Source organism: Pogona vitticeps, chromosome 5, assembly GCF_051106095.1.
Source record: "Pogona vitticeps strain Pit_001003342236 chromosome 5, PviZW2.1, whole genome shotgun sequence".
Lineage (NCBI taxonomy): Eukaryota > Metazoa > Chordata > Lepidosauria > Squamata > Agamidae > Pogona > Pogona vitticeps.
Window position 1 is genome coordinate 142,597,931 of NC_135787.1, and position 27,534 is coordinate 142,625,464.

The 27,534-nt window shown below is 43.5% G+C and overlaps 1 long non-coding RNA gene across 1 annotated transcript in view; it reads left to right on the forward strand.

Moving 5' to 3' along the window:
* Positions 1–25,722, forward strand: part of LOC144583327 (uncharacterized) — a 31,517-nt gene extending 5,795 nt beyond the window's left edge. Inside the window, exon 2 of the long non-coding RNA XR_013537064.1 lies at positions 25,581–25,722. This is a non-coding gene — a long non-coding RNA (uncharacterized LOC144583327). The remainder of the gene's footprint in view (positions 1–25,580) is intronic.
* Positions 25,723–27,534: the final 1,812 nt, after the last annotated feature.

Below are 27,534 nucleotides of genomic sequence, written 5' to 3' on the forward strand. Positions count from 1 at the left end.
TTAAATTAGATTTCAACATTAAAAAACTAAGTGCTAACAGCCTTCTAAGAAACACTAGTCAGTATCCAGTTTTGTTGCTGATGCAACAAGAGTGACATCACTCAAACAGAAGATTGTCACTCATCAGAAAGTTCCTGCTTCAATTTCAAGTTGTGCATGACTTGAATCTGCAAAATATACAATATAGTACTATACTAACTGTTGTGTGGAACTAATTAGTTTCCAACTGATTGTGGGAAAGTGCCCTGCAGCTTTAATAAATCTTGTATTTAGTAACTCTAGTATAGAAGCAATATGATAAGTTGTTTAAGACAACAAAGCAATTCTGTGGAATAGCCACAGATACGGAGTTAACATCCTGCAAAATAAGTTTCCTGCTACCACAGGAAATTGGTTTGTCTTCTCCAACTCTTAACTTCCAAATACTGTAAAAAGTTACAGATATTTTCCTTCTCAGGGATGTTCTTTGATTTTAGATGAAACGCACACAGGCTAGAATACATCTTGCATCCCTCCCCGACAGACACACAGGCACACCATATTTCTTTTAAATATTTTAATGTTATAAATACTAAAATCTATTCTGAATTCCCTTATCAATTCCTAAGAAATTTATTAAACTAAAAATCATACACTCTGGTTGTGCCTTTCAATGTCTTTCAGTGTGGGAGGAAATACATTCATCAGGATCGATTTTGTATAGCTAATTACCTTTGTTATGTTAACTGACATGCAAATAATACTTTCCAAACTTTTTGCAAAAGCTATAATGTGGAGCAAGGATGGGAAAATGTTCCAGCATTTTAGACTTTGTTTCCCATAACTGTTGCCATTAGCCATGCTGGCTGAGGCTTCTGGTAGATTGTCCAATCCATCCAGAAACCAAAGGTTACCACCTCTTTTATAGACCTTTTCGTAGCCAATAATGGCACCTGTAGAAAAACAGGTGGTACATAAAATGTTAACAGTGGCATTGTGGATATTTAAAATATCACTATTAGCAACACAGATAGTTTTCAATCACATTCTGTCTCCCAACATAATTGTGATTGGAAACTATGACAGGAGGTTAAGGTTCCAGTCTGGGGAACATGTACTCAAAGATGAGCCTCTTGAAACTCAGTGGAACTTATTTTTGAGTAAACATGTCTAGAAGTAGCCTCAGTGTCTTTTTAGATAACTTCTTAACAATTTTCTGGGCAGCCCTGCCATAAGAATGTTCCTTAATGGCCCTGCTGTATTTTCTTGCAACCTTTTATTCACTTAGATGAAACTTAATTTCCAAAGCAGCTGTACCCAGGATTCCAGGTTATCCCCCAGTCCTAAAACTACTTACTTAAAAGCAAGTCTTGTTGATACCATTTATGAAAGCTGATTCCTGATTATTTAATAATATTATATAATAAAATATCAGCTGGGTCTCCACAGACAGGAAGAAGAGTAGCAGATCATTTGGGGTCGGGAAAAAGCTGGTTTTTGAAAGAAAAATGCAAGGCGCGGTTAAAATGTGGACTATTTCGTGAAAACTCCCTATCAACATCCATGAGAGATATTTCTAAATTCCACATTAGAAGCCCCCATAAAAACATCTATTAGCAGCTTCAGCCATCACTGGTAGACAAGGAATTAGTTATCTTTAGTTGAGGAAAAATGTTGACTTTTCCCATAGAAAGACAGGAAACTGTCTTATACTAAACTGTACCATTAGTTCAATTAACTTAGAACTACCTACACTGACTGGTAATTTCAGACAGCTATATCTTCCAGAGATACAAGGTACAGTATCAGTGCCCTTTTGCATGCAAAACATATAGTGAGAATCCATCCCTTTACCTCCTTGTGAAGATAATAACACCCAGACCTTTTCAACTTCTATTAACCTATATACATATTCATTCTGGAGATTATTAGCACTCCACAGCACAAGTGCTGACATCTGCGAATCAGTCAAGTCAAACTGTGCAGACCAAATTATCACTTCACCTCACTTCAGATCAAATATATGAAGGCCTTCGGACAGGTCAACAGTACTACTGTAGTTGAGTCATTAACTGCTGAGAAATCCAGATAGGTACGTGCATCAAAGACCAAGTCTGCAGCATGATCAGGGAAGCACTGGGCATCCAAAGTGACAGAGACTGATATGTAGTTACGTAATTGACTTCTTCAACCAAAGTAACATAAATGTATCTTATTTGTATTTTGAATCTGTCTTCCTTGCAGAGTCAAAAAAGCCTTGGGGGAAAATGAATATCAATATACAGCTACAAAAGGGAAGCACACCATGTTTTCAAAATAATGGCATTAAATACATACCATGTACTTTGTTTGCATCTTTCTGAATAGCCAAACTAAATTTAAAACGATTCTAACAATTTGTTGTTGTTAAGTCATGTCCCCGTGAGGGAGGGAAAGAAGTATTCGACTCAGCCTTGAGCCTTTGATGCTCTGGATCCATTCCTAAAGCTGTGTCAGGGGTACCGTTACTGTAATCAATAAACTTATGCCCTTATTCTAACCAGAAATTGTGCTTGTCTGTGTCCCTTCCCCGCACCCTACAAAAAGTGCCCACTTAGCATTAGTACAACAAGTATGCATATCCACATTCATGGTGTCTCTTGGTTCAAGCTCTTTCTCTGGATTCATATTGTGTCTCTCCTGTCCTTGCATTGCACATCTATCATGTATTGTTTTAAAGAATAACTTAAGCTCATCATTTTGTAGTCAGTAGAACCTTTTGCACTGGGTTTTTTGTTTTGTTTCGGTTTTTTGGTAGCATAATAAAAATCAATCTCAATCTATTTTAAGAATTATTTTATGATCCCTTAAATAATCCTTTTCAATTATCTTGAATACTCCTGTGACCATATAAACCACTCAGGAGGGTTGCCAATTTTTCTTTGCCATGTTCTAGTTCAGATTTCTCCATTTCCAGAGTGGTCCAATTTCAATTCCAGGTGCAAGAAATTCCGTGGGCCAGTAATGAGCATAGTCATTTTTTGAACATGCCTGCTAGCATGACCTTTTCACCCACACGGAAGGAGCTGTAATCTTGTCTAGACATTGTATTCCTGTATGTTCTTTGGACCACCATTTTTATTTGGCTTCTCCAATTTTGGACTGAATTTTCAGTGTGATTCTTTTGTAATTCTCTGTCATTTTTTCACATTTTGCCTCCTTCTAAAAACTCTCAAATTTCTTTCGTCATTTACTTTTTTTCAATGTACCTTTTTACTTTTGAGGTTTGCTGTTGGTCACATATACTATTTTATTAGGGAAATGTTTTTCATCCCTTTTGAATGATATCTTTTTGCAGCACACAATGCTGATGTTTCAGCTGAACAACACATGGTGGAGAACTCTTTCCTATTTGATTATCAGACTTCAATGTACATATATGAAGTAGGAATTTTTACACATTGCACACTGCTATTTCAATTATAGTAAATCTTTTTATTGTGTTGCCCTTTCAATCATTCTAGGGGACGTGGTGGTGCTGTCAGCTAAACTGCAGAAGCCTGTGCTGCAGGGTCAGAAGACCAGCAGTCGTAAGATCGAACCCACGCGATGGAGTGAGCTCCCGTCACTTGTCCCAGCTCCGGCCAACCTAGCGGTTCGGAAGCATGCAAATTCAAGTAGATCAATAGAGACCACCTCGGTGGGAAGGTAACAGCATTCCATGTCTAAGTTGCACTGGCATGTGACCAGGGAAGATTGTCTTCGGACAAATGCTGGCTGTATGGCTTGGAAACGGGGATGAGCACCGCCCCCTAGAGTCGAACACAACTGGACAAAATTGTCAAGGAGAACCTTTACCTTTACCTTTCAATCATTCTGGAGGTCCTTCCTGAGCTATTCAGTCTATTTGACTTTATAACATTGTGAATAATCTCGTCTGATCTCTACATATGGCCACTTCAGTACTTCCTCCTTACTCTTGATAATTTATGAACAAGATAAATAGTACTGGCCTCAATTTGATCCTTCAATAGTCCCACTACCTAAATCCTGCTCTGTAAGAACTCCTCATATGGGGATATTTCAAGTGCTTCAAGTGAAGTGAAAGGAAAGTCCGATGCTGCAAAGAAAAATACTGCATAGGAAACTGGAATGTAAAATCTATGAACCTGGGTAAGCTGGATGTGGTCAAACAGGAGATGGCAAGAATAAACATTGACATCCTAGGCGTCAGTGAACTAAAGTGGATGGGAATGGGCGAATTCATTTCAGATGATTATCATATCTACTGGGATGTAGGAACATACTGTGGGCAAGAAGCCCATAGAAGAAATGTAGTAGCCCTCATAGTCAACAAAAGAGTGGGAAAAGCTGTACTGGGATATAATCTCAAAAATGATAGAATGATTTCAATAGGAATCCAAGGCAGACCTTTCAACATCACAGTCATCCAAGTTTATGAAGAGGCTGAAATTGACCAATTCTACAAAGACTTACAACACCATTTAGAACCGACACCAAAGAAAGATGTTCTTCTCATTATAGGGGACTGGAATGCTAAAGTAGGGAGTCAAGAGATAAAAGGAACAACAGGTAAGTTTGTCCTTGGAATTCAAAACAAAGCAGAGCAAAGCCTAATAGAGTTTTGTCACGAGAACAAGCTGGTCATCACAAACACTCTTTTCCAACAACACAAGAGGCGACTCTAAACATGGACATCACCAGACAGGCAGTACCGAAATCAGATTGATTATATTCTCTGCAGCAAAAGATGGAGAAGCTCTATACAGTCAGCAAAAACAAGATCTGGAGCTGACTGCGGCTCTGATCATTTGCTTCTCTTAGCAAAACTCATTTCAAGCTTAAACTTAAAAAAGTAGGAAAAACCACTGGGCTAGTCAGGTATAATCTAAACCAAATCCCTTATGAATATGCAGTGGAAGTGAAGAACAGATTTAAGGAACTAAATTTGGTGGACAGAGTGCCTGAAGAACTATGGATGGAGGCCTGTAACATTGTACAGGAGGCAGCAACAAAAACCATCCCAAAGAAAAGGAAATGCAAGAAAGCAAAGTGGCTGTCCAACGAGGCCTTAGAAATAGCAGAGAGGAGAAGGGAAACAAAATGCAAGGGAGATAGGGAAAGGTACAGAAAACTGAATTCAGACTTCCAAAGAAAAGCAAGGAGAACAAGAGGGCCTTCTTAAATGAACAATACAAAGAAATAGAGGAAAATAACAGAAAAGGAAAAACCAGAGATCTGTTCATGAAAATTGGAGATATTAGAGGAACATTTTGTGCAACGATGGACATGATGAAGGACAAAAATGGGAGGGATCTAACAGAAGCAGAAGATATCAAGAGGTGGCAAGAATACACAGAGGAATTATATCAGAAAGTTTTGGATATCCCGGACAACCCAGGCAATGTAGTTGCTGACCTTGAGCCAGACATCCTGGAAAGTGAAGTCAAGTGTGCCTTAGAAAGCATGGCTAACAACAAGGCCAGTGGAGGTGATAGGATTCCAGTTGAATAATTTAAATCTTAAAAGATGACGTTGTTAAGGTGCTAGACTCAATATGTCAGCAAGTTTGGTAAACTCAGCAGTGGCCAGAGGACTGGAAAAGATCAGTCTACATCCCAATCCCAAAGAAGGGCAGTGCCAAAGAATGCTCCAACTACACTTGTTGTTTTTTAGTTGTTTAGTCATGTCCGACTCTTCGTGACCCCATGGAACACAGCACGCCAGCCCTCCTGTCTTCCACTGCCTCCCGGAGTTTGGTCAAATTCATGTTAGTAGCTTCAATGACATTGTCCAACCATCTCATCCTCTGTCGTCCCCTTCTCCTCTTGCCTTCACACTTTCCTAACATCAAGGTCTTTTCCAAGGAGTCTTCTCATGAGACGGCCAAAGTAATGGAGCCTCAGCTTCAGGATCTGTCCTTCCAGTGAGCACTCAGGGTTGATTTCCTTTAGAATGGATAGGTTTGTTCTCCTTGCAGTCCAGAGGATTCTCAAGAGCCTCCTCCAACACCACAATTCAAAAGCATCAATTCTTCGGCGGTCAGCTTTCTTTATGGTCCAGCTCTCACTTCCATACATCACTACAGGAAAAACCATAGCTTTGACTATGCGGACTTTTGTTGGCAAGGTGATGTCTCTGTTTTTTAAGATGCTGTCGAGGTTTGTCATCACTTTCCTCACAAGAAACAGTTGTCTTTTAATTTCATGGCTGCTGTCCCCATCTGCAGTGATCATGGAGCTCAAGAAAGTAAAATCTGTCACAGCCTCCATATCTTCCCCTTCCATTTGCCAAGAGGTGATGGGGCCACTGGCCATGATGTTAGTTTTTTTGATGTTGAGCTTCAGACCTCCTGCGAAGGCTCTCCAAGCTTGCAGTCGGTGGGCTGGCATTGGCCTGGCTCTGATCCTTCTTGGAGGATCGTCTTCAGAGAGTCCAGCTTCAGGATGAGGACTCGGCCCTGTGGAGCCAAGTCAGACACGACTTGACTAAAGAACAATAAAAGGGGCCTAACATTAAGTCAGACCATCGATCTAGCTAGTTCATCCCGATTGGCTCTCCAAAATGTTGTACAAGAGTCTTTCCCAGTCATATTAGTTGCTTTTTATTTCTTAATTGACTTTTTTTAAAAGCACCTTTAAGACACCTTTATTGAAAAAAAGAAGCCTTTGCTGTCCCACTGCTTCCTGAGTGACACTTCCCTTCTTCATGGGGTACAGTATGCTCGTTTCCTGTCAACCCCATTGATAGATGGTTGCCAGGTGACCCCAGGGGATGCCAATTGTGTGTATAGTGGAGGACAAGAGTGTAATCTTCAAAGAAGTTGTAGCAGGTGGGAGGAGGGGATGATGGAGAGAGCCGAAAGGAGTGCAGACATGGAAGCTAGGAGGAATTGTGGGACTTTAGAGATTGGGCAGAGGACATCAAGAAGAAAAAGAGAAAGCAGGATAAAAAAATCTATGGCAGACCTGGGCAAAGCGTGGCCCAAGGGCCACATACAGCCTGCGAGCTGTTCCTATCCGGCCCGCGGACAGTTTTGAACATCAAAACCATTTATAGCTTTTTGTCTAAAGTTGATTGGTTGTTTAAAGTTGATTGGTTGCTATCATACCGCAAAATACCTCTTTAGTATTTGTGAAGATTAACAAGTTTAAAATAAAAACAATCATAACATCACTGTTTCATTTTATTTTAAAGTAAAGTTGGTTCAGCCCCCAAACACAGTTCAGATTTTTCATGTGCCCCCCCTATAGAAATTAATTGCCCACCCCTGATTTATGGAGTAGAGAACTAGGAAGTGCTGGCTAAAGTAGCACCAGCCTGGGAGTCCCAGTAGATCAGTGGGGTGCTGAGTTCAAGTAGTCAGGTGATGGCCTCAGAAGGGGCCCCAGCCAGTACAAACTAGTTTAATTTGGAGGGACTGGTACAGACCTGCCAGAAACATTTCATTTAGAGCGCTTGATGCATACCCCATATAGTCCTGAAGCTTTCCCACCTGGTCTATGGGAATCCACCCTTTTTCTTATTGCAAGATGCTTTTTGAAAACGAAAGCAGAACAGCATACTGCTGCGAGTTCTCACATAGAATACAAAACTTCCATTACCCTAAATGAATGTATAGTGAGAGAAGAAGCCCATCACACATGTGGCATTTTTTCCCCAAATAGGAATGATACAAAACTTTTTTTTTCTCACAGAAGTTCAGGTTAGGAGGAAAAACATTACCAATATTTTACAAAAGAGTGAAATGGCAATAATACCTTTATGCATAGCACTTCCTATGTAGCTGTTGCTCCTCCATATAAATCATAAATGGAAGTACTGTAGCTTTTATTGTCCATGGAGATAAATCAAATGTATAACTCTGAATAGGCTTTTTAAGTGTGTGGCATATCTAGACCAAATGCAAAAGCGGGTTCTGTGCTACTGTGATGGGTCTCAAGAAACAGAGACAACTTGTACAATTCTTAGAAATAATGACCAAAGGCAACGACGTACTATTTTAGAATGCAAGTAGACAAATCCATTAAAAAAGAGTGATGTGCTTAATTATGATTGATGACACCACATTCGTTGACTTCTATTTATCTGTGAATTGTGGTTGGCAACACAATGTAATAAAAAGAAATAGACAGCTACTGATTAATAACCTCCAACATGCCTCATTGCTCCTGGGTTTTCTGGTTTTGAAAATATTCTTTAATGTTCCTAAAAGGGAGTAACCACATCCTTTTTGTTTAGTCTGAACTATAATTAACATGTCAGGTTTATATTTTATTTAGAACTGCATACACTCAATCACAAAAGTTCTCATCAGTTTAATGTATTCAGTATCCTTCTATGGTCCCTAAAAACAAGGTTTTGTAGAATCATTCTTATTTCACATAAACAACGGTCAAAGTTTGATTCAGCTGCATTCATTTGTAAAATTAGCTTACAGAAAAATTAACTTTCCAAGCCTGGTAAATACACTTGCTGCATTGGAAGATGCTACAGATAGGAAGACCAAGTACATTTAATAGTTGCTTAGTAGAGGGATGTGGTGGCGCTGTGGGCTAAACCGCAGAAGCCTGTGCTGCAAGGTCAGAAGACCAGCAGTCGTAAGATCGAATCCACATGACGCAGTGAGTTCCGTCGCTTTGTCCCAGCTCCTCGCCAACCTAGCAGTTCGACAGCATGCAAATGCGAGTAGATAAATAGGTACCACCTCGGTGGGAAGGTAAAACGGCATTCCCTAGTCACGCTGGCCACATGGCAATGGAAACTGTCTTCGGACAAGCGCTGGCTCTACGGCTTGAAAACAGGATGAGCACTGTCCCCTAGAGTCGGACATGACTGGACTAAAAATGTCAAGGGGAACCTTTAGAAGAGAAAAATTCAGCAGGTGCAGCTTTTAATGCAAGTGCTAAAGGAACAGGAAATCTATTCTCTTTCTCATCTTGTCACCATAACTACAGATGTACAATCCTTGCCATCTCTAATCTTAGGTAGCAAGATTAAAGAAGTGCTCTACCTGAAATCCTTGGAGTGCTCACATCAGTTCCAGTGGATTATGGGTGGAGGCGACATTACTGATAATCCTTTACTAGAAAAAGGAATTCTTTACACTCTGAAAGTGTTTTGAGTGCTCAACAAGATATAATTTGCAAATTAGCTTGTTTTGTTTTATGATTGGTCTTCCTAGCTAAATTATGGTTAGCCATGAAGAATCACAAGAAGTCTGGTGGCTCAGACACAAAATTCTGCCTGAATCAAATCTCACCAACTAATTAGTGCTTTCAGCTCTAATTTCAGGCTCTGAAATTTCAGACTTAACAGCCCCAGTGTCCATCTATCTCTGACACAACGTCATGTGCTCACAGATATTGGTATTATAATACTAAGGAGCATCAGAAAAATGCTTCTTTTATGAATTTATTATTGAAATCAAAAACCTGTTTTGAATTCAGATCCAAATTGGTTTTGTAATATGCGTTTTATAGCTTCAGTTTTTATACTATTTATCTTAATTACTTAATTACTGTATTTAATGACCTCAGCAGGTGATGAATGCTGCAACACTCGATGTATTCAAGAGAAACTTAGACAACCAGATCTACTCCGATTTGGACTCCTGCATTGAACAGGGAGTTGGACTCAATGGCCTTATAGGCCCCTTTCCAACTCCATTATTTTGTGATTCTATGACTATGGCACTTGCTGTTATGAGTCTCACCCTCACTCTTTCTTTTCAGTCAACTGTCTTCTTTCTTTTGCATAGCTCTGTCTCTCTTTCTCTCTCCACTCATCTTGCTACTTATCTAAGCATATCCAGGGAGCAAAACTGCCAGAATTCCCCAGCTAGCATAGCTACTGATTAATGAACACTTGGAGCCTTCCCCCTCCATAAAATTGTGGCATAATTCAAAACACATAAATGTCTGAATTCAGCTCACCAGTATCTTTAAAATGATCTACACAATAATTTGTAGGTAACAAAAAATAATTGGGTTACTCCCAAGGACCTTGAAGGTGATATTTGCATACAGTGTGGTGCCTATGTTTTAAGTCAGAACATCCTGAAGATACCTTCCAAATATGGTGAAACTCTATTCATCATTTCATGAGAAACTAATCTGGATGCCCTCGAGAACCACAAAAAGTGATTTTTATTCATGACACATGGCCTAATTTTGTAAGTCAAACCATCACAATCCACCAAATTTGATTTAAAAAAATCTGCCCAGCTATTTTCAAATGACTGTCTGTCAAACACACATACTTGCTCATATTTACATAACTTAATACCATGATTTTTATGGGTATACTCAGAAGTAATATCTAGTGAGTTTAATGTGGGTTGCTCAACTTTTATGAGTGTAGGATTGTAGATTTTGTTTGTTCATTTTTTGTTACTTATGCAGTAGAGCAGTCAGGACTCATGGAATTCAAATATAGACATATTTTGATTAGTGCAAATGACTTCAGTCCCCATTTTAGCTTCTCTATTCCCCCAGAGCTCTATTCCCCCAGAGAAGCAATTATTAAAATAAGTCTGACTGCTCAGTCACCATGATACACAGGAGCTCTGTTAGGTGTACAAAAAAAATAATAATATTAAGAATAACAACCCTGTTAACTCAGAGAGTTTTGCATAGAAATCATGTGTAAATATTGAGCAAGGAAATTAACTCTGCATAGGAGGTGCTGCAGCAGTATGGTCTGCCCCTTGTAAAAAACAACAATCTGATTCTAAATAATTCAAGCTTCTCAGTGAGATTTTTAAAAGGGACATAAATCAGAAGGGAAGGCATGGAACTCAGTGAATTAGGCTTGCATCATCTGGTCATCTGGGGAAAATAATGGAAAGAAACAGCATTGAACTGGGTACTTTTGCCCCTATGGTGGACAAGCGCCTTGGTTTTGTTTGAGAACAAAACTAAAGTGTCATGGCTGAACTTTGATCAGGATTTCTCACAAACACACACACTTGTAGACACCGGTTGTCATGACCAATTCAGCTTCTCAGACTTACTATGCATACTCCCTGAAGCTGTAATTTCCCAGTTTTGGTCTACTTAAAGGGCATTTGCACCATATACACCAAAAGGATGCATTGCCCCCCCCAACCCCGGAATAAAGCGCGAGACAATAGTATGGGTTTAAAAATGGGCCACACTTTATTAAACACACAATCATATACCAATATTTTATTCTGAAGGAGGGGCCTGCTGTAGTGCGGAAACCTTTAAAGAGGGTTATCATAAGGGCGAGTCCCCGGCCGCCCGGGATCCCGCGACCCTAAAGTATCGCAGGGACCCGGCTGGCCGCTAGCCCAAACCCCCAGACCTTTATCCCCCTTTGCTTGAGGGTTGTTAGTCTGGAGTGGCCCAGTGCATCTCTCCGCCACAGGCACTGTAATCGCACGATCCGCAGTGCCGTGCGGTAGGATGCACTGTTGGCTTACTTGAACTTACTGCGGGACCCACCGTAGATGCCTATTTTTCCGCACTACCCGCCACAGCATAGGGACTAGCCTGGCTATGTCCCATGCCCGCCACAGAGCCCTGTGAGCTCAGCCAGCAGGCCCCCCCGAATGTCCTCTAGAAATACCTCCAGACCCTCATCCGACAGATGCACGCCGTCACTCCGGAACAGTTGTAGCCTCTCGGCTTGAATGTTGTGGTGCCCTATCACCGATCCAATACCGTTGCAGACGCCTCTGCATACCTCCCTGTTGACGCCCCGCCGGGCCCTGTTCACTGCAGCAGTCCTCACAGAGCCTCGCCAGGCTATCCGAGGTATAATTGTAGACCATATGATACGCATCGTCGGGTATGTTGTCTTCAATCTTTTCAGGTCTCGTAGAATGTCCAGTATTAACGCCTTGCCAGGCAGGCGGGGCAAGTCGTTGCCTCCCAAATGTATCAGTAACAGGTCAGGAGGGCAGTGACCAAATGCCGTGGCTCTGCCTAGTTGACCCCATTGCATGCCACGCAGCCCCTTCCATGTAATGGTAGCCCGCGCTCCTAGCCCCAAGTTGCTTCCCCAATGAGATGCTGCCGCATAGCGCTCTGCCCAATATACATAACTATGCCCGATGATCAAGATGTGCTTCCGTGTACTTGCGCTTGACCCACCTGTAAAGAGATCAGTCAGGCAGCCGCCTACACTGTAGGTAATGCTCTAATATATCTTTTATAACAGGAAGAGGACCAGCGCCCTAATCGCTTGATGTCCTGCGTGCTGTAGCCCATGGCTGCTGCAGTGGATGCCGCACCAATCCTGAATGAATGCGTGCCGAACCTAGCACCACTAATACCAACTGCCTGTAGGGCGAAACCAGTTAGTTTCCAGAACTGGTATTTCGTTAATGGAGATTTATCGGCATGCTGGAAGAAATAACCCGGTTCGCTACCCCTGTATTCCAAGTATGCTTTAACGGCTTTAACTGGGCATATGCTCTTGTTTGAGCATTGCCCCAAAACTAACTGCCTGCCTTTTCCCCTTTGATCAGCTTTAGATCTTCTAATAAACAGCTCCACTCTTGCTCCCTGCACTTTCACATCCCCCCACTGTAGGGCTGCCCTAACCTTGTCCGCCTTACCTTGAGCCACCAATTCACTGATCCTCAGGGCACCGAAGAAGGCTATGAGAGACGCGGCATAGAATAAGCTTATTTCATACTTATCCCTGCACAATGTCCTCCACTGCGTGCACATGCGTTCCAGGATGTCAGGTGTTATGGGTGCCCTAGTGTCCAGTGTTCTGCCCCTCACCTTAGACCACCCTTCTAACATTTTCCTAACTCGAAAATCGCCAGTGGTATCCCTGTAGCCATTGCTCTTCGCCTGAAATGCTACAGCTGACAGCTTACCCTGTATAGTGGACGGCGCTAGCCCTCTCTTATACAGGTGTACCATGAACTGCTGCAAGTGTTCCACCGGGACCGGCCAAGCCTGGTCCAGATGCGCCATCCTTCTAAATTGCATGAACTCCGTACTCACTGCGGAGTAGCCCTTCCTTGTCCTTTCTGCCAGGGCCATCCCTATTGCTGTGGATGCGACGTCGCGCCAATCTGCCAGACTTCCGGGGGAAGAACGTCTGGCGCCTCCCTGGCTTCTGGGGCCAGTTCCCTGAACCGGGCGATCTGTTGACGTGACAAGGCGTCAGCTATGCTATTGTCTACCCCGGGGACGTGTCTGGCGCGCACCACTATATTGAACTGCAGCGCCCTGAGTGTGAAGGCCCTTACCAGTTTCATAACCCGCTCCGATTGTGCTGTCTGGTTGTTTATGATGTGCACAACCGCCAGGTTATCGCACCAGAAGTGCACAACAGAATTAGCCCATTCTTTCGCCCATAGCCATAGCGCTCCTACAATGGGGAAGAATTCCAGGAAGGTTAGATCCCTTGTAATGCCGCTCTGTTGCCACGCCTGTGGCCACAGGCCTGAGCACCATTTGCCGTGGCAATAGATGCCAAATCCCAATGACCCAGCGGCATCCGAGTGCACTTGGAAATTTGCCTTCAGGTTTATCTCGGACCTCCAGAAAGAGACCCCGTTGAACGATTGGAGGAATTGGCTCCATACCTGGAGGTCCTCCCTCATGCCCCGTGTTACCCTGGTCCTGTGAGTCGGTCTCTTGAGACCCCTCATAGCTGTGCATAGACGCCTGAGGAATGCTCGGCCCGGTGCCACAACCTTGCAAGCAAAGTTCAAATGGCCAACTATTTCCTGCAGGTCTTTAAGGGAAGCTTTCTTTTTGTGTAATAGAGCATCAACCCGGGCCCTCAGGTCACTTAGCTTGTCCCGCGGTAACCTCGATGTTTGCTGTACCGTATCAAGCTCTATACCCAGAAAGGTTAAAGACGTCGCCGGACCCTCTGTCTTATCCTCCGCTAGGGGCAACCCTAACTCTTTGGCTAATGCTTGGAATGTGCGGAGTATGACACCGCATCTACCTGTGCCTCCCTTTCCACAGAAAAGGAAGTCATCGAGGTAATGCGCTGTTGAATTGCTTCTCACCATGCGCCTAAGTCTCCACTCAATAAAAGTGCTGAACTTCTCAAATGCGGCACATGATACTGAGCATCCCATGGGTAGGGCCCTGTCCACGAAATATGCGCCACCAAACTGGAAGCCTAACAAGTTAAAATCCTGCGGGTGAACTGGCAGCAGCCTAAAGGCTGATTTAATGTCACACTTTGCCAGTTCAGCCCCTACATCACATTTCCTGATCATTTTCACTGCATCATCGAAGGAGGTGTACCTGACCGTGCATAATTCCTGGGGAATAGCATCGTTCACCGATGCCCCCTCAGGGAAGGACAGGTGATGAATTAAACGGAATTCCCCCGGGGCCTTCTTGGGCACTATACCTAGCGGTGAAACTCTGAGGTTCGCCATAGGCGGTTTTGAGAAGGGGCCGAGGACCCTGCCCTCTTTCACCTCCTTGTCAATTTTAAGTTGTACTATATCCTCCATACCTGCCACTGATCTGAGGTTCCGGGCCATGAAGGCCTTGCGTTCCCCTTTAGCCGGTATTCTAAACCCACATTTAAAACCCTCCAATAAATACTTAGCGTCTTCCTGGTGAGGGTAGAACCTCAACCACTCCTCCAAGACCTGCACTTTAATTGGGCTGGGCCCCTTTTGCATTGCTCCCACCTCCGTTGTTAGTCTTCCTGGGGCCCCCTGAGTTCCTGCTCTGTCTCTGGGCCCCCGCCCTAAAGCACGAGGAGTTTGCATGTTGGCCCCCGCATGTGAGACATTCGTGTCTGAACTTGCAGGGCTTCTTATTACAGTAGCCCCTGGCATTAAATTGAAAACAAGGCAGGCGGGGTTGAACCACCTGCCCCGCGCCTGCGCGGGTAGCTTGTGTGGCTAACGGTCTCCTATTGAGATGCCCGCTATCAAAACGGTCCCCTGTGTTGGGCCTGGAAGGGGCCATGTGCTGCAGCCAGAGCCCTGGTTGCGGTTCGTCCCACCGCAAGTTTGGTTGAATGGCACTCCTCATGCGGAAAGCCTGATCATATTGCAACCAAGCCTGCCCTGCGAAGTCAGTGTAAGCCCTATATATGATGTCTAAATACTGAAAGAGGGCCTGCGCCCTCCACGGCTGTGCTTTTACAATAACCCCAGCATAAATTAAGAACCCGGGGAGCCAATTAGCCCAAGTTCTCTCCGGCTTTTTCCTTCTTCTCTTCTCCTTATCCTTCTCATCCTCCCCATCTAAGTCCTTCTTATCCACTTCCCTATTAAGCAATTCAAATACATCTATGTACTCTCCTTTCTAAATTTTCTCCTTAGTTGCCGGGCTCAAATGATCGCCTAAAGGCGTCGAATAGTCCCCATAAGGCAGCGCCGTGATAGGCACCGTGTTATAGCCCGTGTTGGGTACCGAAGGGTAAGGCCAGGCCCCCGATCCAGCTGTAAGCGTAGGCTGGGCCTGTGCGGGAGGAGCCCCGACAGGAGCGCCCCACCCCGTGAGGTGCGGGGTGGCATGAGGCCAGGGGGCATTGGGTAAACCCGGGCTCATCGGGATGTAGGGTGCAGTCTGTGGATATGTTCCCGGTGCACCCGCAGGCCAGGGCCATGCTGGGGGAGCTGCTTGGGCGAATGGCCCGGTTGCATACTCACCAGACGATGTGGACGGTCCGTCCTGCTCCTCATCTTGCTGTAGGGCTTCGCAGCTAACCTCCTCAATGTCCTCCTGTTCCTCCTGGCTTACGGATGCCTGTTCCGAATCCTCCCTGGGCACCGCCCGCTGCTCAACAATCCGGCGCCTCTTTGCGGCTACCACGGCACCATCCTCGTCCTGCCTCGAAGCCGCATCCGTACCCTGTGTGGACTCAATAGCCGCACATCTCTGTGTTAGTTCACGAGCCATGACCCTTAGCCTGGCCGTCCGGTGGCTTTTGGACTCCCTGGCCGATCTACGCACCCCACGTGGTTGAGCGGGCTGCTTTCCCAGTGTTTGAGCCTCCAAGGCCTCAATTTTATTCTGTAATTTCTGCCAGACCGGCCAAGATTCCTCATCTGAAGAGGAATGCGGCGGTGATGCGTGGGTTACCTGCCTCCTCTGGGCCGGCTGCTTCCCTTTCTTGTTTCCAACCCCTTTTCGTGGTGCCATCTTGTATCTATTCGTTATATAAACAACCAATTGGCACCTGGGTAATCCTCCCCTGCGTGAGGCTATTTCTTTATGCCCAATACGAAAATGTGGTCACTTAGCTGTGTCAATTGCCAATGCAAGCCTATACGAAATCCTGCCGCGTGGCGCAACGGGACACAGTACAAGCGTGCAGCAGTATTTGTCCCTTTTTAAATTTGAGTTTTTGTAAAAAAAATTTTTTTTTTTTGGTAGAAAATTGAATGAAATAAAGTATATACAATTAAATTTCAGCAGAGGCTTTTACTCCTGCACCCGCCAATTAATTCGTCAGTGTGCAAATAGCTATGCAGGACTAATCAATTAATCAATTAAATGCAGCTCAAGTTGATTGTATATCCAAATTTGCAAATAATATTCTCAATGATTCGCTGCACAACCAGCCAATTAATTAGCTGTCTATAGATTTAACACGTTTAAGTGATTTTATAGAGAATGAAATGGTATAAAATTAAAGTGCAGATAGATTGGAGTGGAGGTAAAAGTACTCCTCTGATATGTGCAATTTATGCTTTACTGATTAACCATCCAATTAATTCATCTGTTCCTATATCAAATCAGGCAAAATCTATGTATATAAAATGACTGTACAGCAAAATTGAATCAATAGGCAATGCTCAGTTTATGCTTTAGTACCTAGCAAGGCAATTAATTTGTCTATGTATATATTTATCTAGTATTAATCAATAGCAAAATTAAATCGCTGTGGTGCTACAGCTAATCAATTGCGATGCACTTTAATTGCTGAGGAGCTGCTGCGAGGTACTCCCCCTCCCAGATAGGGCAGTGTCTGGGAATAGGCAGCCCTAAGAAACAGATAAGGATCACCGAGTATATTGTGCTCCTTTCAGGTGAGGCGCAAGCATGCAGTGAATGCCCCAATTGAGCAAGCTAGGTCGCAGAACCGGTGTTGCTGTGATCCCCTGCGACCCGCTAGGAGCCGAAAACAAGGGCCGCAAATGAGTAGGCGGGTGGGCGGGGCTCCAAAAATGGCGGGAAATTCAAATATTTCTCTGGCCCCTAGCGCTCCGATCGAAGGATATGCACTCCCGCAGCTGGCTTGCCACCGTCAGCAACGAAGGCAGCAGAAGACCAGTGATCCTAAGCAGTAAATGCCTAATTGAGCCAGCTAGTTAGCTGAACCAGCGTTGCACAGATCCCCAGCGGCTCAGTAGGAGCCGAAGACAAGGGAATAGGCGGGTGGGCGGGGCTCCAAAGAATGGCGGGAAATCCCAAATTTTCCTGTGGCCCCCCGCGTTCCGATCAAGCTAGACGAACCCCCGCGGATGGCTTGCCTCCGCCGGCAGCAATCGGGCGCGGCGGCGGCACTATGTGCCGAAGGAAAGGAGGAAGAAGCCGAAAGGAGAGAAAGCGCGGGCCTTTACGGCCGGGCCGGGTGATTCCCCGCGGTCCCGCAAGTGCGTGTCTCTATCCCTCCGGCTCCTAGAGCGATTTAAGGTGACGAAAGAACCGGAGCGCTTGCGGCGCCGCTTCTAATAGGCACGGCCCGGGACCCGAAAAACCCACCGCCGCCCCTATGGACGAGCGAGGCTTGAAGGACCGCCTTGGCGCGGCAGGGAAAAGCGAAGCGGAGGAGGCTCCCGGGGCTTATTTAGAGTAAGGAGCCAAGCGAGGGTTGGGGGGGGCGGAAGGACAGGCGTCCTTCAATAGCTTTTATCCAACGCTTCCTCCCAGGGGCAGCCCCTTCTCCCGCTTAGGATTCCCTTTCCCGCGCTGTGTACTTAGCCCTTGGGAGGTGCCGATGCTTCTCCCGATCCGGTGAAGGTGGGCTGCCGCCGCGCTCCGCTCTCCGATTCTTCCCGCTGCTGCCTCACCCCCTCTTTAATCGCCAACAGTAATCCAGTAATGAACCAGTCGCAGCAATAAACCAGTCGCAGCAATGAACCAGCCGCTGATCGCCGACCACTCTCCTTCCAGCTCGGTGTCTGAAAAGAAGATGGCGTTCCGGAAGGGGAAGGCCCTTTAAATACCAGGGCTTTCCCCTCCCACCCGGAAGTCGCGTTGGCCCTTCTCGCGCTATCCCGGGTGGAGGGCAAGGCCAGCCTCGCTGTTCAAGGTCAGGGACCCTCCAGCGGCTGGTTCATTCATGACCCAGCTTAGCTCTTCTCTTTTAAGAAAATCAGCCACTCAAGATTCCAGGTGTCTGTCGCAGGTTTCTTAATATGGTTGTGTACAAGTCCCTAGTGGGATTCTTAAGGCAAGCTAGGAACAGAATTTCAATCAAGTCAAGTGAAGAAAAGGTTCCTTTCTCCCAGGTGCAGAAATGCATGGCAGCAGAAAAGAGCAAAGTCAGCAGGCGAAGGAAGGACATGGCAAACAAGCACATTCATAGGTAGCCCTCATAGGTTTACAGAATAGATGGTAAGGAATTGAATGAACACCTCCACAGTTACTAGCAAAAGAGTCTGATGAAGCTTTGCCTTGCCTCCAAATATTGCAGAGGTTATGGGTAAAGGGAACACCTATGTAGTGGAGTTAAATTAGAGATGGAGAGATGGACCTTTAGATGTTGGATTGCAGTTCCTCTCAAACCTGGTCACCTGCATAGCCAATGGCAAGGGATAATTGGAGCTGTCATCCAACTTTTAGAGGGTTGTTATCCTAGGTTTCTACTGTTCTATGAATCATCCCAGAGCAGAAGGCAGGAAACTGGATTATCAGACAGGACTGGTTTTTTGAAAGATGTTAGCTGCTTAATCTGCTGAGTTAATCCCCATTAGACAAGTACTGTTAGGAGTGCCGTCCCGCCCCAAGGCGACCGTAGGCACTCAGACTGCTCCTCGTCCCTTCCCTCCCAAGCTGATAGATCAAGCTGTGGACACCTCCGACTTGAAAGAGGGACTAAAAGGGTTAGCAGTGGCGATCCAGACACCCCTGGTTTTGGCGGGAAAGGAGGAGGGGGGAAGGGCAGTAGCTGAGGCGGGAGCTGGGGAGATGGTTGGTACTCGGGACGCCATCCGGGTGGATGGGAATCGGTGTGGATGCAGGACCCATGGACTGGGAAGTGGGAACTGGTCCGTGTGCCTAAGCAAGAGGCAGAAAGCCGAAGGCAGAGGGATCTGCCTTAACGCCCATCATACTGGGAAGAAACTGAGACCTGGGAGTGGCGGCATAAACTGAAGGAGGAGAAGGTAGCTGTGGAGAGAGAACGTGAGGCGAAGAGGGCATGGCATATGGAGGAGTTGAGAAGGATGGGGTACTTCCTGGGCCCTGGGAACCCCAGTTTGGTGAAGGATCCCCATTCTGGCGATGGAGCGGGGATGAGGAGACCAGCCCTCTATTGATTCCCGATCCAGAAGACAGGGTACCCCAAGAACCTGAAAGGGTTCAGGCTGGTCCATGGGCCCCGAAGTCATCTAACCCTTTTGGAAATGAAGATTGATTGCCCCTGTCGGAGCCGTTACTCCCTCAGGAGAAGTTTGTTCCCTGTTTATTGGATATTTCTGTCCCCATCCTTCCGTTAATAAATGAAGCTGAGTTGGTTGATTTGAAAACGTCTCGTGATTTATTAGAAATGGGGGAGGCGAAGACAAATGAACCTGCATAGCCAATGGCAAGGGATAATTGGAGCTGTCATCCAACTTTTAGAGGGTTGTTATCCTGGGTTTCTACTGTTCTGTGAATCATCCCAGAGCAGAAGGCATCAAACTGGATTATCAGACAGGACTGGTTTCTTGAAAGATGTTAGCTGCTTAATCTACTGAGTTAATCCCCATTAGACAAAAATTGTCAAGGGGAACCTTTACCTTTACTATTAGTGTTTTATTCTCTTTGAGCAAAACAATGACTTGATTTGTTTCATGCCGTCTTTTGCATCCCACGCTTAAATAATTCTTTCAAAATAACAGTTCAGAATGAGTGACAAACAATAAAGCAATTTAAAACAATCCACTTTCTTGTCAAGAGAAAAAGAGGTATAAAATTGCTTTAGTAAAAAAAAAACCCTGCATTTTAAAAATAGCAACAACCACAATTGTCAGTATAAGTGCTTGTAAAGTTTTTCAGTACTTGCTGTGATTATACAGGTATTTCACAGCTGCTAAGGACAAAAATAAGACATTATAATTAAAAGCACATTTGTGTTGGTGAGATGAGATTCAAGCAGTCTCCGGTGTTTGAAAAATCCAGCTTCAGAGGAATCTCATGTTTAGGTACTGATGATCAACCAGAAAACAAAGCAAGCTAATTTGTAAATTCTTTAAGGCGGGAAAAGCTCCTGCTATGCGTTCAGTCACTTTCAAGAGTTAAGACATTCCCTCTTATAATCACCAACTATCTGCAATCTCTTTTTATCTGCAAGACCCACACCTAAATTGTGCTTACCTAGAGAAAGAGTGGGCTCAAAGGCTTCATGGCCTCAAACAGGCCAAGCTCCAGTTTGACTGCCTGTTAGAAAACAAAGTTGACGTGGAACTTGATGGTTCCCAAGGGTCTGATAGGTGGAACCCCAGAATTCAGAATTCAGGTCACAATTTTCTGGTGACCACAAAATTGGTGGAAAATTGTGTATAATTTGTGTAAATGTTGTGTTACATACATGAATCTAATACAGATCAATATAAATCATTTATCTTGATCACCACAATAAAATGGAATCTGTCTTGCTCAAATCTTCTCAGCCAGAACTCCCTTTGTGAAATGGTGGTTCACCCCCAGTCTATGTTATTAAATACCACTGAGATTTTGTCGAATGGCATGGGGCAACGCAATGAACTTTTCTTGACTTGAGGCAACCTGCACTATTTGCACCTGATAAGGCAGTTAATGAGACATGCCATGCTTACAGTTCTTATTAGTTGAACACAGCATTTCAAAGCCCTTTAAAGGTATTAGCTTAATAATGTTGACATCACTTGAAAATTTATTACTCAATACACACAGAGCAGAATATTTCAGAAAATAGAGTTTTGAGTGTCCATCCCCATTGTAATAATCTAGTTCACATGCTTGGGGTGGCATAAAACCAGGCTTTTCCAGACTGGCGTCCTTAAGAAGTGTTGTACTACACATTTAACAATCACAAATTAGTCTGATCAGCCCCATGGGAAAAATGGGAGATGTAGTCTAATCCATTTTAAGCAAGGGACTATTGCATATGCTGAGAAACACTGGCAGCCTATTATATTACTGCAAATATATTTAGAGAAAATAGGTCCTATCAACTGTAATGGCAGCTATACTAGTTGAATGCCTAGATACATTTTGTGCCCTGCGTTTATAAGTTATTTTATTCTTTTGTTATTTCTTTCTCTGTACAAATTTGCACATGCTTTCCACATTTCCCTATCATTCTAATGACTTACAAGTGAACATTTTAAAAGTGGTTTGTGGGTAGATACAACAGCATTAAGGTTGCTGCTGCAGTGTTGGAGTTTGTCTAAAGGAGGTACCTGGATTGCGGCCATGCATGCTAAGCAGCAGTAATAATGCAACAGCTTCTATACTCCCAGGATAAAGACACATTTACTTACAGTAGATAGTTTGGTTTACCTTCAGTGGATGTGTTCTGCTGTATAAGAGGCAGAGAGCACTGTGTTTATCAAAACCTCATCTGATAAGAAATTAGACTCAGGTTTGGAAAGCAAGAAGATTTTCTGTCATTTATGAAATACTTCTCTGTTGTGGGCTTCTTTAAAAAGCACCTGAAAATACAACAGCTCAGTAGAATTGATGCCCTCTTACTGACACCACTGTGATTATCGCCAAGTACTTCTCAGTGGGTGAATCATATTGGAAAGGTGCAAAATGCTACTAACAGGAAAATATCAGAGCAAAAGCATGATATGCCAATTTTAAAATGCAATTTTAAAGTACTGAAAGCTCATTTAACACTGACTTTTCTGGTAATTTCTAACAATGAAGTAGGCTTGATTGCAGTCAGATGAAGAGGAGGAAAGTTGTAAATCACATACCACTTTCCTGTTCATTCCATATGATTTTTTTAAACTTCAGGGTGGGCAATGTGTTCCTCAGTACTCTTTGCCACCTAGCACCCCAAAATTGCATTTAAAAAAAAACACAGAAATTGTTGCAGCTCCCCAAATTGTACAGATGGATATATGTGGCCCTGAGTCTCCTGAGAGCACCCATCCCTTTTTTATCACTCCTGATTAAAAATAATTTGGCAATAGATCTTCAGTTCACAACTATTGTAGTCCTATGCAGTTATCATCAGTGTAATTTCCTTCTGTTTCAAGGTCTGTTCTTATCAGTTTTAAATAACACATGACTCCTGACAATCATTCTTTCTGAAATTGTTTAAATTAAAGACTGTGTTCTGGCATGCGTTTTAGGTTCATTACCTGACAGTAAATTTCTTTTGCAAATTATTCCTTTAGGACTAAAACACTAGCCTTATTCTTGCAATTTTGAAAGAATATTGTGCCTCAATATTGTTTAATGTGAGTGCACACGGATTATCATACTTGATATGCCTTTTGAAGACATCATCAATAAGAATATGGTTAAAATAGAAAGGTCACATAAACCAATTTAGAGGTATTGCACTTTATGTCTCTGAAACAGAATTCTCCTGGGCGCAACCAAAATGCAGTTCTTTTTAAAGGCAGAAGATAAAGTAGTGGGTTTTTTTTGTTAAGAAAAACAGCACAGGATAATAACAATAAATAGAGTGCCGACTTTCTCCTAAAGGCAGATTCATATGCAAATAAAAATATGAGTCTGGTGATGAGGATTAAGGCTGAGGTGATGAGACTAGCATCTCTTTTCTGCTTTTTTAAATATACACTTTATGAAATGTACTGTAGGCAGTGTTCTCATTTTGTGAAAAAACAAATCTCCAGATGCTTGAAATGCATTTGCTTTGCTGTGTAAGAATTATCTGATAGGCAGCATCCAATGCCCCGTTGTCTCAAGAATGTGCCACAGATGCCACAAAGCTCATGAGAAATAGCATAACTCATTAAAGCAAAGCAGAGCAAAGCAAAGCAAAGCGTGCTGCTTATATACTGCCCCATAGTGCTTCAGGCACTCTCTGGGCAGTTTACAAGTTAATTATGCAGGCTACACATTGCCCCCCCCTCCAGCAAGCTGGGTACTCATTTTAACGACCCCAGAAGGATGGAAGGCTGAGTCAACCTTGAACAGGCTACCTGGGATTGAACCCCAGGTCGGGAGCACAGTTTTGGCTGCAGTACAGCAGTTTAACCACTGTGCCATGAGGCTCTTAAACACCAAATCAATGGCCAATCATTTCTAGTTTTGAAAAAAGGCCTCTCTTGGGTCTAAAACAGGTCACACACACATATTCAAAAAGACAAAATTGCCATCATGCTCCTAGGTGCTTTAGGGAGATTTTATGTGAAAAGAAACAGATATACGTGTCAGGTTTGCAGGATCTGGGCCAGATTTTTAAGGTCTAGTAGGAAGGACCCTCTATAAATTTTCCATTCTTGCTGTAGGTAATGTGCACCCAGCATGGTGTACTCATGTCATCCTGTAGAAGATCAAAGCACTGCCACTTTTTTTCAGCTCGGACCCTTCTGTGTTTGTCCTTATAAGCTCCCTCCCTCCATTCCCATCCCTCAGGTTGCTGCCTGCTGGCATCTCTTCAGACTGGCCCCGCCTTCAAAACCATCCTCTCTTCATAACTCATAGGAATATTGGTCTCCTGTCCCTCCTTTTAGACTACTTTCCCCTTTAGATTCTTGTCCCACACTGAGCCCCATCCAAGAGGTAGAGGTAGATGGCTCGCCCTCTCCTTGCCTGTCTGGCTATTTACTTGCCTGATTAGGATGGATGGAGTGCTGCTTGGCTTTCTGTGTCCCACTCACAAGGCCAGAAAAGGAGCTTTCTCTCCTTGTCCTCCATCCAATGGGTAGAAGCATGATGGGGACAGTAGCAAAGCTGCTGCATCTGCCACTTCGTCCATATTTTACAAGCTGTGCAAGAAAAAGGTGGGAGAGTTATCCTGTGTGTGGGTGCTTCCCCCTTCCCTCCCCACAGATTTCTGCCACCCCATCCCCTGTAGCTGAACCAGTAGTTGGAGTGTGTAAACATGCATACATGTATGCTGATGAAGGAATGAGCATGTATATGCAAGTCTCATAGAGAGACTCTGCACTTCTGAATTTGCAACTACACTATTGGTTTCTAGGCAGAATTGGGCCATGGTCTCAAGTTCCCAATAGCCACTTGCATCTGCCTTCTCTAAGTTCCATATATGCCCAGGACACACCTGCACTTACCTCTTTTTGGGCTCTTTACATTCAGAACCCAGGCAGCAGCACTTCTCCTCTTTTACAGTGCCTATGTGAGCAGAGATGGGGATTTCAAGGGATCCAGGTTCATGTAGGGCTAACAGAGACCCCCTCTTTTAGGTTGGTGGAGTCATTCAGAAATGTTCTGTCATTTCTCAGTGGCACATATTTCCTATAGAATTGTACTGTTAACCAAAGGTATTATTTGCTGTCAACAGGAATGTGATATTCTCTTTTTCCCTTTTTTGGGGGGGCTCCAACTCCCAGCATTCTCCAAGAATTCTCAAAGCAGAATTCTAGAATTTCCAGGCCACAAACTCACACTTGCAGACATCTACATTTTGCTCGCCTGGAGAAGAGCCTATTCCATGGCTTTGTGGCCTTCTCTGGCCTGTATTTCTTCTTGCTAATGTTCAAGAAAGGACGTTGCCATGGTATTTCCTGGGAGTTGTAATCTTGCTGCCCTATAGATTCTATAAAGGGTACCTCCTCAAGAATTATAACCCCCAGGAAACAACAGCTACCTTTTGGGTACATTAGAAACAGGAAGTACAGCCCAGAGGAGATCATGCAGCCTCAGAGGACATCCTTCTCTGAGTGAAATGTAGATACCTGTGTTTGTGTGTCGGTGTTGGAGTCTAAACAAAAAGAAAATTAATGGCACATCTCTAGCTATCAGCTCTGCTAGATGCCTTAAAAGGTGCACTTGCTGAAATCAGCTCCTCTGCACAACAATCTTACTGTTGATTTACACCAGCATAAATGTAATTAATTAAACCACAGTAATGGTCCAATAAAAGGTTATCGCCCACTCTTAAATCCCAGTAATAAAGTGTTGCTAATTAATGAGTTGCTGTTTGCATTCTTAGTTGCATGCCAAGACCAGAAATGTGAGCAGTAACTCATTTAATTAGCTGCAATTCACTGGCTTGCTGCAATTTAGACAATTTCACTCATACCAGTGTAAATCCACAATAAAATTCTGGCCAGTTAAATTTAAAAAACCATTTATAAAGAAGCAGAGAACCTATCTGTCATAAACCCCTTTCTAAGCTTCTGGCAACGCTTCTGGTTATAACTCTTTTTTAATATAGCAATAAATATACAGCTCAAAAAAACACAACACTTCAAATTTCTTCCAGTGTCTTTGTCCGATAGTGCATTCATTTTTTAACAAGAATATTGATTCCTCTCTCCTTTTCTATAGCTACTGAACAGAAAATTAAAAAGAGAAAACCACCAAAATTAAAAAGAGAAAACCACCTTCCATATGAACCGACCCAGCAGTTAAGATCTAGCCAGGGGGCCCTTTTGAAAGAGCTGTCCCTCAAGGAGGTAAGATAAATAAATGAATTAAATAAATAAATAATAAAAGCCAATTCTCTTACTTACTGGATATTACTTTAATATTAGTATTGATCTTGACAACAGTAGTGTATAATTAACTTAAGGCTATTCAAGGAAGCCCAGAGCAACTTGGCATTCAGATGATATTGCAAAGCTATGGCCATTCCTTCCAAATGAGTGTTCCCAGATTCACTTGAAATGACTCATCTGAAATCAACTTAGGTACATTAAAATGTTGATTAGCAATGTACACTGACCACAAGATTTAGTTCAGCCCCCAGATTTGTTCTTCAAGACCAAACCATAGATGGCACATTGTTCGATTCACGTTAATGGTTTGAAGATATGATCTAGGAAAGCTTAAAAGATGGACCTGTGTCAGCCATTCAGCTCTATTTCCCTCTTCCTCCCTCTTCCTCAATCCTTGGTGTTTTCATGGAAATGAAATCTTTTTACAAAAAGGATTATTACAGCTCAAAAACAAACTGAAGCTTTGATATGGGTCCAGCTTCTGTGGCAGCTTCATGGGGCAGCTTGTCTCATCTTAGCAAGCACCAGAACCAATCCAAAGGTGACCAGTTTGGCTCTGAGCTGGGGGCTTTCTTCAAATGTAAAACACATCCCTAATGTCGAGGAACTAGTTTCTCACCAAGCAACACCAAATCTGAGTCTACAGGGCCTTTCACCTTTAGTCCTGGATTCCATCAAGATGAGAACACTTGGCTCCCTTTACTTTGCCACGGGCTGCTTTTATTAAAGCACTGTCTGCTTATCTTGTTACAGTTAAATAACCACCATTATGACACATGTAATACTCTTTGACCCAGGAATATACACTACAGATGGGGAACTGGCACAATGCACAGCTTTTTATTACTTATATTTATTGCATTTTTATTGACTACCTAACCAAACAGTCTCCATTTTCCCAACCTACCCCCCATTTACCTGTCTTCTCATATAAGAACACTTTTCTCATAGAAAACATTTCAGAATTATTACTAAAATTTGCATAACTGCTCTTCCCATTCACATGGGATCACCTAGTTTGCATAAACTCCAGTAATCTACTCCAGAAAGCTTCAGATCTTTCAGTATTTCTTTGTCTCATGTATATTGATTTTGCACTGATTTTGCTGGCATTATGGCAGAGACAGGTGCAACTGCTGGACGTTACTGAGTGCAGAATAGAAAACTTGATATAGCTGATGTAATTAAACAAATAATTTGCTTTGTTTCATAAACTGTCTACAGGACATCTGCACTTTGAAAACAGAAAGACTGCTTTCCCAGCACTAAAGTGGTTTTAGCTCTGTTCACAAGGGGGACAGAGAAGCAGCCTCCTTGAAGAATATGACTATGTACACATTCAGATATCCTTTGAGCTCCAAAAGCACCTGGTCAGTTGATCTTTCCACTCCAGAAGCACCACTGAATAACTTCTGATATGAAGAAGAAGCTCTAATCATAAGCAATTTATAATGTCTATTTCTTTAGCCTTTTTTTCACCTGCTCCTTATAATTTGGTGAGAACGCATGCATCCAGTGCCCAACAGGACAATCTGCAACCAAAAATCATCACCCTTTACTTTTCTGGCTAGGCGTGTTAGCTTAATCATCCAATCAATTGCTGTATGGATTCCCCAGAATTTATAGAGAAGCTGAGAATCATGTTAACTTTGTGACAAACATTAGCCCAAAGGGTGGCATTGTTGAACAGGCTGATACGTGTTTGACAAGTCCCCAAGAATCCACACTTCCATAAATATGCCTTTTTAGCAGCATCATACTTGTGGACTGAGTCTTGACCAATG